Source organism: Condylostylus longicornis, unplaced genomic scaffold (genome assembly GCF_029603195.1).
Source record: "Condylostylus longicornis isolate FDR11 unplaced genomic scaffold, ASM2960319v2 ptg000051l, whole genome shotgun sequence".
NCBI lineage: Eukaryota > Metazoa > Arthropoda > Insecta > Diptera > Dolichopodidae > Condylostylus > Condylostylus longicornis.
In genome coordinates, this window is record NW_026578020.1 from 314,189 (window position 1) to 326,682 (window position 12,494).

The following is a 12,494-nucleotide window of genomic DNA, read 5'->3' on the forward strand; positions in this document are numbered from 1 at the left end:
GATTAAATACATAAGGATTAGCATGGACAAGTTAATTAAATTGCAATTGACGGATAGATTCCTGATAGAGGAGATAGTGACTCATTTTTCTAGGGACAAAAGAGTAGATAAACCAAAGGCATGTTATCAAGAAGTTTTGAACGATATAGAGACCCTTTATAATGAGATAAAGAAGCGTCATCGACAGATGGTGGCCTCTTACACAGATAGGAATGCAGAGAGCGCGAAGTGGCCGTACCTCGAGAACAGCGTTTTTAATGAAATAAAGACGCTCTTCAAAACTAGTCGAAAGGTTCAACCAAACTCCCTAACAAGGAGTCGGATTTGAAAGTAGTGGTAAATTCTTAAACGTCAAATTTTACAAAATCTGAGTTGTCTGAGTTTACGGATACTCTACTACGTTTTTACTCTCAGTCAAAGTTTAACTTCTTAAACGTTTAAAAAAAGTCAATTAAGCGTCAAAATTGTAGTTTTTTTTTTTTACATGCAGACAGTCTGACGTAGTAATTCAGTAAATAAATTTGATGTGTTGAGTGACTATCATTACGTTAAAAATAATATAAATATTTTTATTGTTAATTTTTAATACGAGTATGTAAGTATAAAATTATTTTAAATCTAAAAAAAATTTTTTTTTTGTTTTGACGTTTACGGATGATCAAAATTCAAAGTCAATTAGGGGTAAAAAGTTTACTAGATTTCTGTCCGTAAAAGTTTTAGTTTCAGACAGTTTGCAGACTAAAATCAAAATTTTGACGTTAAAGAATTTGACGTTAAAGAATTTTGAATTAAATTAAAGAAAGGAGATTTCAAGTGTGGCGATAAACCTGCCAAAGATTACGCTGGCGAAATTTGATGGTGATTACCAGAAATGGCCTTTCTTTTACGACCTTTTTAGGTCCCTGATCCACAATAATGAAACTCTTCTGGTCGTACAAAAATTATAATATCTAAAGGTGCATCTTATTGGGGAGCCCGAACAATTGCTGAGAGCTTTTCAGGTAACAGAGGACAAGTATATGGCTGCATTCAACATGCTGTCATAGCATGTGCTAGTCAACATGCTATTGAAACGGCTCCCTGGCCAGGGGATCGTGCACCAGGAATCAGCCATTGCTATAAGGAAGCTTTTAGATACAACTAATGAATGTTTACAACACAAATGTACAATTTAAAAAATTTTTTTTTTTTTTTCTCACACCAATTAAAAAAACAAATGTACAAATTGATGTGAAAGGCTGGGATCCAATTACAGTGTACCTCATAGTCTAGAAGCTATCAATGGAAACGCATCAGTTTTGGGAACGTCGAAAAGCAGCTTCCAACTTAGCGACAGCTGAAAAATTGTTTAGAAACAAGATTCCGCACATTGGAGTCCATAGCAATTAGAAAATGATTTGTAGGCTCAAGGAGTCAAGTACAGAACGACTCAACCAGGAATAGAAACAGCACTTCATTTCATGTTGCTTCATCTGGGTCAACGAGTAATGGTGCTTCATGTCCGTTCTGTCGAGCCGCACATACGATAAGAAAGTGTAAGAAAGTGTCAAGAAGGGGTTTTGCATAAATTGCTTGAAGCCTGGACACATGATGACCACTTGCCCGAGCCAACAGAGCTGCTACAGGTCTCGTAAACGTCACCATACATTACTACACCGATAAGATGAAGGAGAGCGAACCTCATCACAAGTTACAACTGCACCACAAGTACATGCGCACCACGCCGCACATACTCCACAACAAGTAGCAGCGGTGGCGCCAGGGTTGTTCACTTTAGCACCGGTTTTTGTACCCGGCAGTCATAACGGCACGGCTGTCAATTCCAGACAACAGGTCTTGCTAGCTACAGCATATATCAGAGTTGTTTCACCTACTACGGACCGATATCAAAGAGCTAGGGCGTCACTGGTGCAAGGCTTAAGTTTAAAGAAGGAGAGGATAGTCGCTGACATACACGGTGTATCACAAACAAATATTGGCCAATCATTGGCTAGGGTCAAAGTAATAATTGAAAGTGCAAAAGGCTCTACACGAGTACAGGTGTTGGGTTTAGTGCTTAAAAAATTGACGAACTTGTTACCAGAGCGAGACATCTTCGTGCAAGTGTGGCCACACCTGAATGAATTAACTTTAGCTGACCATGAATATTTCAAGATGGGAAAAATAGACGTACTCAACGGTGCTGACGTTTTTGGCCAAATAATACTAGACGGTTTGAGGAAGGGTCCGTTTGGCGGACCGATTGCCCAGAACACGACTTTCGGCTAGATCCTGTTCGGAGCTGTTAAGCTACACGATGTTCCAGCAATAATGATAAACAACTTCCACATGCAGTCGGGTTTAAATGAAACTCTGAAAAGGTTCTGGAAACCTGAGGAAATATCGGAAAATAAAATGATGACTGAAGAAGAGCTAGCAAGCGAGAAACATTTTTGCAGTGCACTCTCAAGGGCTGCAGATGGACGATAACAGGTGGAGTTACCACTCATAGAAGAAGACCCAATTGAGATTGGAAGTTCGAGACACATTGCAGTTGCCAGACTCTTTGGTATGGAAAAGCAGTTCTGCAAAAATCAACAATTCTAAAAGGAATATATCAAATGTATTAATGAGTATAGCAACATGAATCATATGCAAAAGGTGGAATCAATCGAGTTGAGAAATAAAAATCAAAAGATCATTTCCAATTATTTACCACATCAAGGTGCCATCAAGGAGAGTAGCTCCACCACGAAATTGAGAGTTGTTTTCGATGCGTCGCGACCCACATCCAAAGGCTCATCCTTGAATGACAATTTGATGAAGGTCCACTCATCCAAGACGACTTCGCCACTCTTTTGCTCCGATTTCGAAAATATAAAGTTGCCTTATAGACAAATCAAACTTGCACCTAAACACACCGATTAGCAGCGAATAGTTTGGCGAGAATCAACTAAACAACCTATTTGTGATTATAAATTAACTACCGTGACTTTTGGCAATAAATCCGCACCCTTTTTAGCTACGCGAGTGGTAATGCAGCTGGCTACAGATGAAAGGATCAGATATCCTTTGGCATCGCAGGCAACGTTAGAGTCCTTTTATGTTGACGATTTGCTATCTGGCGCAGATTCACTTGAAGAAACACTACAACTTCAGAAACAACTCATCAACAAGATGGCTTCGGGTAGATTTTCGTTACGTAAGTCGTCATCAAATGCGGCACCATTACTGAAGGTGGTTCCTAAGGAGCACTGAGAAAATGAATGGCCTTTACAAATAGAGGATGCAGAAACGGTAAAGACGCTGGGAGTGCAATTGGACCCAGCTAATGATTGCTTTTCGCATAAAATTACGAAATTGGAGGATAGAGCCTCGAAATGGACCGGGCGATCAGTTCTATCAGAAGTGTCTGAGTTGTTCGATCCCCTTGGTTGGCTGGCATCCTCTATCATTTTGGCCAAGATATGATACGGAAATTATGGCTGTCTAGTTCGAGCTGGGAGGATGATTTGGAAAAGACACTACAGGATTAATGGCAGAACTACAGGTCCAGTCTTCTAGAATTGGAAAAGATCAAGATTACTAGATGGTTCAGTTACACCTCGACAGCATGTAAAATAGAACTACATGGTTTTTGCGATGCGTCAATTAAAGCGTATGCGGCAGTGGTCTATTTGGTAGTCACAAACGAAAGTGGTAACAGAAAAATTAGTCTGGTGACGGCAAAGTCAAAAGTAGCTCCAATAAAGACGATTTCCTTACCAAGAATAGAGCTAAGTGGGGCAGCATTGCTAGCAAAATTAATAAAACGGATGGTCTACCAAGCAACACTTAAGGAGAGTACTCGGCAATATTAAATTAACTTATGAAGAATTGACAGCTGTTCTAGCTCAAATTGAAACCCGTCTAAACTCAGAAGATTATTCGGCTCTAACACCTGGGCATTTTTTGATTGACGACGTAATTGTTACGTCCTCTGAACCTTCAATCTTAGATCTTGCTGAAAATCGGCTGAACAGATGGCAACAGCTTCAAAAGCTTTATCAAACCTTTTGGACCCGTTGGGGCCGCGAATATTTATGCACATTGTAACAACGTCCAAAATGGACTAAAAAGCATGACAATATGCAATTGGGAGACTTAGTCCTACTAAAAAATGAAAATTTACCCCCAAGCAGGTGGCTGATGGGTCGCATCATCGAAACTCACCCCAATCCAGATGGACTAGTTCGAGTGGTTACAATCAAGACGAAGAATGGAATACTAAAACGTTCAATAGTGAAGGCTTGCCTGCTACCAATACATTCAGGGCCGAATAAAACTGAAACATCGCATCGATTAATCGAGAAGGATTTATCGTACGAAAAAAAAAAGTTCACGAACGTAAATTATGCACCTGCACTATGTTGAAACTATATACCTACGCTACATCGGAATTTTATATCCAAATTGTGCACCTACACTATATCAAATTTATGCACCTACACTATTTCGAAATCATGTATCTACACTATATCGAAATTACATATCTGCGCTATGTGGGAACTATGTGTTTACATTATAGCGTACTGTATATACACTATCTACGTCGAGCACTACACTGAATACTAGGAGAACACCTAATACAAAATTTGCGAATCTACACTTAATATTAGGAGAATACCTAATACAAAATTTGCGAATCTACACTTAATACTAGGAGAACACCTAATACAAAATTTGCGAATCTACACTTAGTACTAGAAGATGCAACTAATATAAAATTTGCGAATCTACACTTAAATATATCTATACATATATTTAATTTTAACTTTTTTGATTTGATCAAAATTTTCCGATTATTAATTGATCTTTTTTTTTCTCCTTCCCCATTTCCACATCCTGGATTTCTGGAAAGCGAGCTGAGGCGCTATAACCTTCTATCCTTTTTACAGATGTTAGAACCTAAAAACCTAAAAGGATGCTACTTTAGAATATGGAAAATAGTTATGTTCAAAACATTATCGATTGGAAATGATATGCTTATCGATTACCATTACAACATGGATAACTTTAGAAAAACATCAACACATCTTTTTGTCATCTTCAGCCACAGATGCCAAGGCTGGGAGAATGTTCCGTCGCGACGTCACAGGCACAGATCATTTCCTAAACAGAAAAACAAACAAAAAAGAATACAAAATTCACAACAATAACATGATTGTACTTATCTGATGAATTCAATAGGCATCCAACTGCGCAAGTTTTCATCTGAACCTAAAATTGAAGCTAATTAAAGCACATAACATACATATATTTAATCAAATACAAAGGAAATTTCAACTTACCTGTTGAATCTGCAATATATTCAATCCTGGATATATTGGTCCAACGCATTCAGTCCTTCTTTCGTGGTATGATTTCGTACTTGTTTTTTTTTAATTTTATAATCTTTATGGAACTTTTGTTCCATAATTTTTCTAATTTTGTAAAAAACAAAAAACTTTGAACGCTACACCACATTTCACTTGTTTATTTTTATAAATCAAAGATTGACATTTTGCAGACAAAAAAGATTCGTTCAATAGCTTTCGTTTAGTTGGATTGGTGTTGCCGTATAGCAAAATCGATCAAAATAAATCATCTCAGCTATTTGTCAAGCGTGGTGGAATGAAATAAAAACAAGTAAAAACGTTTCCGTCGGCATTTGTTTTTTTTTTTTTTTTTTGTTTTTTTTTTTTATTTACCGAGAGGAAGGGTGAAAAATCTCGAAAGACTCTGCCAGACGAAAAGCAAAAGTGTGGAACTTTAATCCACTAAAAAACACCCTCCTCAAAATAAACTATAAAACTAGTCGGAACGACTAACCATTAATTTTGCTCTAACTTTTTTGATTATTTACAAGCTTTTGATCTGGCACAATAGTGTACTAAGTACTCATTGTTCCAGATAAAAACTTTAAACTAACTCGAGAGGTCTCGTCGTTTAAGTCTTCTAACAAAGTTTTGATTGTCAACCAATCGAGCCGCCTCGATGTTGACATGATTGGATAAACGCATTTTATGATTGGCTGCTTGCTTTTTAATTTCGTCTGTGACACTTAGGATCGTGAGATCCCTGTGTATATCGGCATTACGGACATACCAAGGGCCGTTTACAATGTCCCGTAATATCCTATTTTGAAATCTCTGTATAGATTGGATATGAGTCTGCGCAGCGCAGCCCCACAACTGAATACCGTAAGCCCAGACAGGCTTAAATATTTGATTATATATCAAAACTTTGTTGTATATTGTCAATTTCGAACGCCTCCCCAAAAGCCATTCAAACTTTCTGTATTCCTCCTCTAGTTGAGATCTCTCTTTCTTTATGTGCTCCTTCCGTCTGAGCTTCGCGTCCAACGTCATTCCCAAATACTTCGCCGTGTTTGCGGACGGAATCAAGACGCCATTTATTTGAACCGAAAGTAAATTGTCAATTTTCCTATTAGTGAAATTTACATGTACTGATTCCACCCCTTTAAGTTTTATATTCCTTTTTCTAGTCCATTTTGAGTTCTCATCACTGGCCCTTTGCAATTTTTGTGTAGAATCATTTCGTCGAATTGCGATAACTGCTGTATCATCAGCAAATGTAGCTGTTGTCACTCCTTCGATTCAGGAATATCACACGTGTATAACAAGTATAATATCGGGCCCAATATACTCCCCTGTGGTACCCCCGATTTGATATCCCTAAGCAAAGAGTACTCCTCTTCCTGTTTAACTCGAAATACCCTATTATTCAGGTAAGATTCGAGCAGGTCAACATACTGCCTTGGTAGTAATCGCCTAAATTTTTTTAATAATCCACAATGCCAAACCTTATCGAAGGCCTGGGCTACGTCCAAAAATATGATAGAACATACTGCTTTTTCTTCCAGTGAATTTTCTATTAGGTCAGTTATTCTATGAATCTGATCTATGGTTGAGTGGTTGCGGCGAAAACCAAATTGATGATTCGGGATTAACCTTTTACTTTCAATTATAGGCTGGAGTCTTCTCAATAAAAGTTTCTCTAGTAGTTTTGAAATCATTGGCAACAAAGAGATTGGTCTATAAGAAGTCGTCCAGCATGATAAGTTGTGCAGCATGATTATCTTTGCAACTTCCCAAATTTCAGGCACGTAATTGAACCTTATACACGCATTTATTAGGCGCGTAAGCATCGTTATACCCCTTTTGGGTAATTCTTTCAAAATATCGGCCGTTATTAGGTCAAATCCTGGGGCCTTCCTAGGTTTAAGAGCAAAATATCGGCCGTTATTAGGTCAAATCCTGGGGCCTTCCTAGGTTTAAGAGCCCTAATTTCTTTTATAACATCTCTTTTCTTGGGGATAGTCACGCTGTCCCCAACAAAAGCACATTCCTCATTTTATACACGCTCCGGCTGTCATGCGAGCAGAATATATCGGCCAAATGATCCGCAAACGCATTTGCCTTGTCCTTGTCAGTTTTTGCCCACGTTCCATCTTTGTTTTTAATAGGAGCGAGTTGTTTGGTAGGTTGCTTCATTTTCATTGTTGCCCTCCACAGTGAGTAATTGGTTTTCTCACACGCCGTCAAATTTTGAACATAATCAGCAACCGAATCCTCTTTGTATTTTCTAATACAGCGTCTTAGTTGCTGCGATTCACGATTATATCTGGTTTTTTATCAGCAGGATCACGCGTTTGCTGCCACCTTTTTCTCGACCGCCTGCTTCGTTTTACTTTTGCTAGTATATGTGGGGGATAGTTAATGCCCCCCTTCCTAATAATTTTTGAATAATTTTAGTAAAGTTTTCGGCCTCCTCATCTATGTGCTGGGTCGTTCTTATTCTTTTCCTTAGATCTATTTGTCGTTCAATCTCTAAGCGAGATCTTGACCAATCTGCAGTTCCATTTGTCAGCGCAGGTTTCGCTCTTTTCATAACTATATTTTCCTTAAGTACAAATGATCGGAGTCAAGATCGTAGTTATCATGTACCTCGATGAAATTTTTCGCAATCCGTTTTGTTATAAAGAAATCTATTAAATCTGGACACTTATTAACATCGGTTGGCCAATACGTTGGCTTCGCAGAGTGAAAAAGGCACCTCGTGCCGCCAATTGCTGTCCTAAGTTCGCTTCCTCTAGTTGAAGTATGCCTTGAACCCCAATCAGTGTGCTTGCGTTAAAGTCACCCCCCAATATAAATCTATCGCCTAGGTCTGTCAGAACGCATTGAAACATTTCTGCCATAATTTTAAATCTAGGGTGACAATATAATGCAGACACTCTAAATTTCTGCTTAGTCGAAGTGATCTGAACCGCTGTCATTTGCATTCCCTCGGTTTGCATCTGGTGCAGATCACAATGCACCACATTTTCTTTTATTATTATCGCCGTTCCGCCCTTCGCTATATTTCTAGGATGGTTCGAGTTGTAAATTCTATAACCTGGAAACCGAATCCTGCCTCTTAAGGTCATATGTGTTTCAGTTGCGAGGCGTCTATATTCTGTGTATGCAGAAAAACTTCAAGCATGTCCTTTTTATTTGCAATGCCATTGCAATTCCATGTTGCTATTTTAAAATTACCTCGTGCCATCATTTACCAGGTCTTTTGGTATTCGATTTTTTCCCTTCGCTCTCTAAAATACTCAATCTATGAGAGATTTTGTCCATCATATCTAGCATGTTCTGCATCATATTTTGCATTTTATACAAAACATTCACGTCACTGGCCCTTGTTTTATTGCTCGTGCCACCGTCATCAGTTTTCGTTTGGAGAACGGCCCTGTATGTTACATCTTTTGAGACTATTCTCGAGGTGAATTTCCTCGGTGGCCGTTCAGAATTCTTCAAGTTGTTGTTGATGTTCATATTTCTACGTTTTTGCAGTTCCTTAGCTACAAGGCATCCCCTATAGTTTGCTGGGTGGGCCTCCAAGCAATTGGAACACTTTGCTGCAGTACTCTTTGGCTTACTACAATCTGATGTTAAGTGCCTGCCTGCACATTTAACACAATTCGGTACTCTCTGGCAAAATTTTTGTGTATGCCCATACCTTTGACACCTTTTACACTGCGGAATGGTCCTGTCCTTTCGAAGTGCCTCTATCTTAACTTTCATCCTGTTTATGTAATCGATTTCATAAATTTTTTTCATCTCTTCTTCATTTGAGAATGTTAACATAAACAGCGGTAGAGACACCATAATGTTTAAGATCTTGTAACCCCTAGAGCTTAGATCTTCCGGTTTACAAGTGGGGTGAAGACCTCTCACCATGAGTTTAATTGGTCTGGCCTGCTTGTTTTCATAGGTATGCCATTCTAGTCCAGATCCATTCATGGCTCTGGTAAGATTCCTGTAGTCCATTTCGGAATTTACAATAAGCTTAAATTGATTGTTATTCATCATTTTAACCTTATAATTGATGTCCTTATTACCGACCGTATTGTGTAAAGAATAGGTAGGTTATGTGATGGCAACAAATTTTGCATATCGAGTTTTCGGTGGGAATGCACTTCTCCATAGTAGGGAAGTGTAAATAAACTATTTTTAGTAACCTGCCGCTCTGTCGGTCTGTCGGTCTGTCGGTCTGTGTGATGAAATTTTATATGTATGTTTATTTCCACCATGGCACGGATCGATCAACTTTTGGTATATATCAGGCCTCGGGAACTGCACTTTTTAGCGGGCCTGTTTTACATTTTTGAACATTTTGAAGAAAATATTCATCCGATTTACTTGAAATTTTATATATAAGCTCAGCTCGACCGTCCGCAAAAATTCCTATGTTTTGGAAGAAATCAGGCATCGGCAACTGGACGTTTACTACGGGCTAAATATACATTTTTGTGTATATAAAGAGAAATAATCAATCAACTTCATTGAAATTTAATATTTGAATTCCTCGTATTAAAACAATGAACATGTAAATTTTTTGGAAAGATCAGGCATCGGAAACTAGACGTTTACTACGGGCCAAACATACACTTTTGTAAATATAAAGAGAAATAATCAACCGATTTCATTGAAATTTAATATATGAATTCCTCATACTAAAGCAATGAACATATAAATTTTTTGGAAAGATCAGGGCCCGCAAACTGATTTGCGGGCCGATTTTACATTTTTCACCATATCTACGGAACGAATTGATGGAATTTCTTGAAATTTGATATTTGATTTCTGGTTGTTACCGAAACTTACTGGCGAGCATTTCAGGGAATTTGGGTAGCACAAAGCGAAACTTTACTAAGAGCCAAATTTACATTTTTCTAGGTATTTTAACTATAAGCTTACTAAAGTCCTAAAAATTGGAAAGAAGTATTTAACAGATATTTTTATAATATTCTGTAACACTTTCATTTAACTAGACAATACACAATGCGGTCGGTTATGTGCTGACCACATCAGACTTTTTTTCAATGTTGACTCTATTTGATTATAGTCAACCATATTACTTATGACTACTGGAGGCGGTCTAGAGTTTTTCGTGACATTGTCTCGACTTTTAGCTTTCTCAGCGTTGATCGTCACCTGAACCATTTCCGGGGATGATTCCTTGTTTTTCAAAGCCACACAGAGCTGTTCTAGTTGGCTAATCCTTTAATGTATGTCAGCATTCTGATCATCACTTTTTTTGGCTTGCGCTTTACTCATGTTTATATCTTTATTGGTTTGTGGAGCTTGAATGTTCGGTAGTCCACCTTCTATATTTTTATTCTTTTCTAAAATCCGCACATCAGATGTAGGTGGTGAATGCCGGGTTTTCGCGTTCCTCCTGAACGGATCAATCAAATGCTCTCCCCAGAAACCGAAGAGGGTGGATTCTCCAACGTAGTTGAATTACCACCTGGGGTACTAAAACCTTTTGTTTTGTCCATTGCACAAATGATTAAATTCTGCATTTTATACCTACTGCCAGAATTCAAAAACTGCCGACCCTCAGGGATCAGACGCAGACCAGGTAGCCGCCTATTCTAGGTCAGACGCTTCTGGATTTACCGCCCGCGCGCTTCCTAACCAACGAAACCCGGATTAAGCGCCGAGTACTCGCTTTCACCCGCTCTCGTCAGCCTTACTAAGTAAGTTGCCCAGGAGACACCCGGCAGATAACTATGTTACCTACCTTCTAGGAGGTGAGAGTCGGATTTGTTGGCAGAGCTGATGTTTTCAGAGGTCATTTCCTAGCATTTTCAGCCTCACATGTTAGGAAAATGTGAGACTGACTAGGGCCCATGCCAACTTTTGTCCCCCAATTGGACACATGTATACAAAATTTTATATTGATATCTCTTATTATTTTTTTGAAATATTTAAAATAAACTCTGTGAGTTGTATGGCAGCTACCCGAACCCGTTGTCCGAATTAGTCCAATTACAATAGGGTTCGTCCTTGGCACAAAAGAAAAAACTTGTGAAAGTTTTGAGTTATCGTGCGATCGAACGGACGGACGAACGGACGGACGGACATATCTAAATCAACGCAGAATTTGACGCTGAGCAAGAATATATATATATATGTCCATACCGGAGACGACTCTTTCAAGTAGTTACAAACTCCATATCAAAGTTAATATACCCTTCACGAAGTGCAGGGTATAAAGAACGGGCGAATGAAATGAAAAATATATGAAAAGGGGAAATATTGTATATGATAATATAAAATGGTTACAACAACAAATCACGGCCCAGTGTATAGAAAATTACATTATATTTTTAAATTCAGTGAACTGCGTTATCTGTTTTATATACAAGAAAACGTTATCAACCAAAAAAGTGGGACTGGAATGGTATCACCATTGCACAATCGTTTGGATAAATCTTTTCTGGATCTATAAATATATCTATAATAAATGGATGGAAAATTCCAGATCAAAAACGCAGTGTTAGAAAAACCGTCGCATCGAGCTTATACATTTAAATTTTATATTGAAAATATATACTTAGTTTATATAAAGTCATAGTCAAAGAAAAGTAAATCTTGTTAATGAATTCAATAAATTGTTAATACATGAATTGCAAAGAAAGAAAAAAGTGAAATTGTTTTTTTTTTTATAATTATTCTATATAAAAAAAAGGGAAAATAATAATTGCGGTTGGAAAGAGGCATTTAATAAAATTTTTATTATTGCCTCTGTATTGGTGGTTCTTCTGTATAAATGTTAGCGCAAATCGCCGCCTAACAATTTCTCGAAAAGTTTTAAGAATTGTCTATCATAAGAGGTCATATTCGGCCAGGTAACTACATTCCCGAAATTAAAAATACACTGTAGCTTGTGCAACTATACAATTAATGACAAATCAAGGGCGAATAACATAATTTCTCTTCATATTTGAATGTAAAATTATGTTGCTACAAGCAGAATTATATCAAATTTTCCGATACCAACACTTCATGAAAATGATTTTGTGGTTATCAACACATCATCGGAATACAAAATAGTTGATTTAGCTCGTGACTCATGTTACCCAATTAAGGAAACTGAGTTTAAGAGCTGCCTATCCTTTAACGTCAAGAAATTTT

The 12,494-nt window shown here is 37.8% G+C and overlaps 1 long non-coding RNA gene across 1 annotated transcript; it reads right to left on the bottom strand.

Moving 5' to 3' along the window:
* Positions 1-564: 564 nt before the first annotated feature.
* On the bottom strand, positions 565-11,978 carry LOC129611514 (uncharacterized). Its single transcript, XR_008697173.1, has 3 exons — positions 5,310-11,978; positions 5,016-5,238; positions 565-4,934 (listed from the first exon to the last, which is right to left on the bottom strand). It is a non-coding gene; the product is annotated as an uncharacterized LOC129611514 (long non-coding RNA).
* Positions 11,979-12,494: the final 516 nt, after the last annotated feature.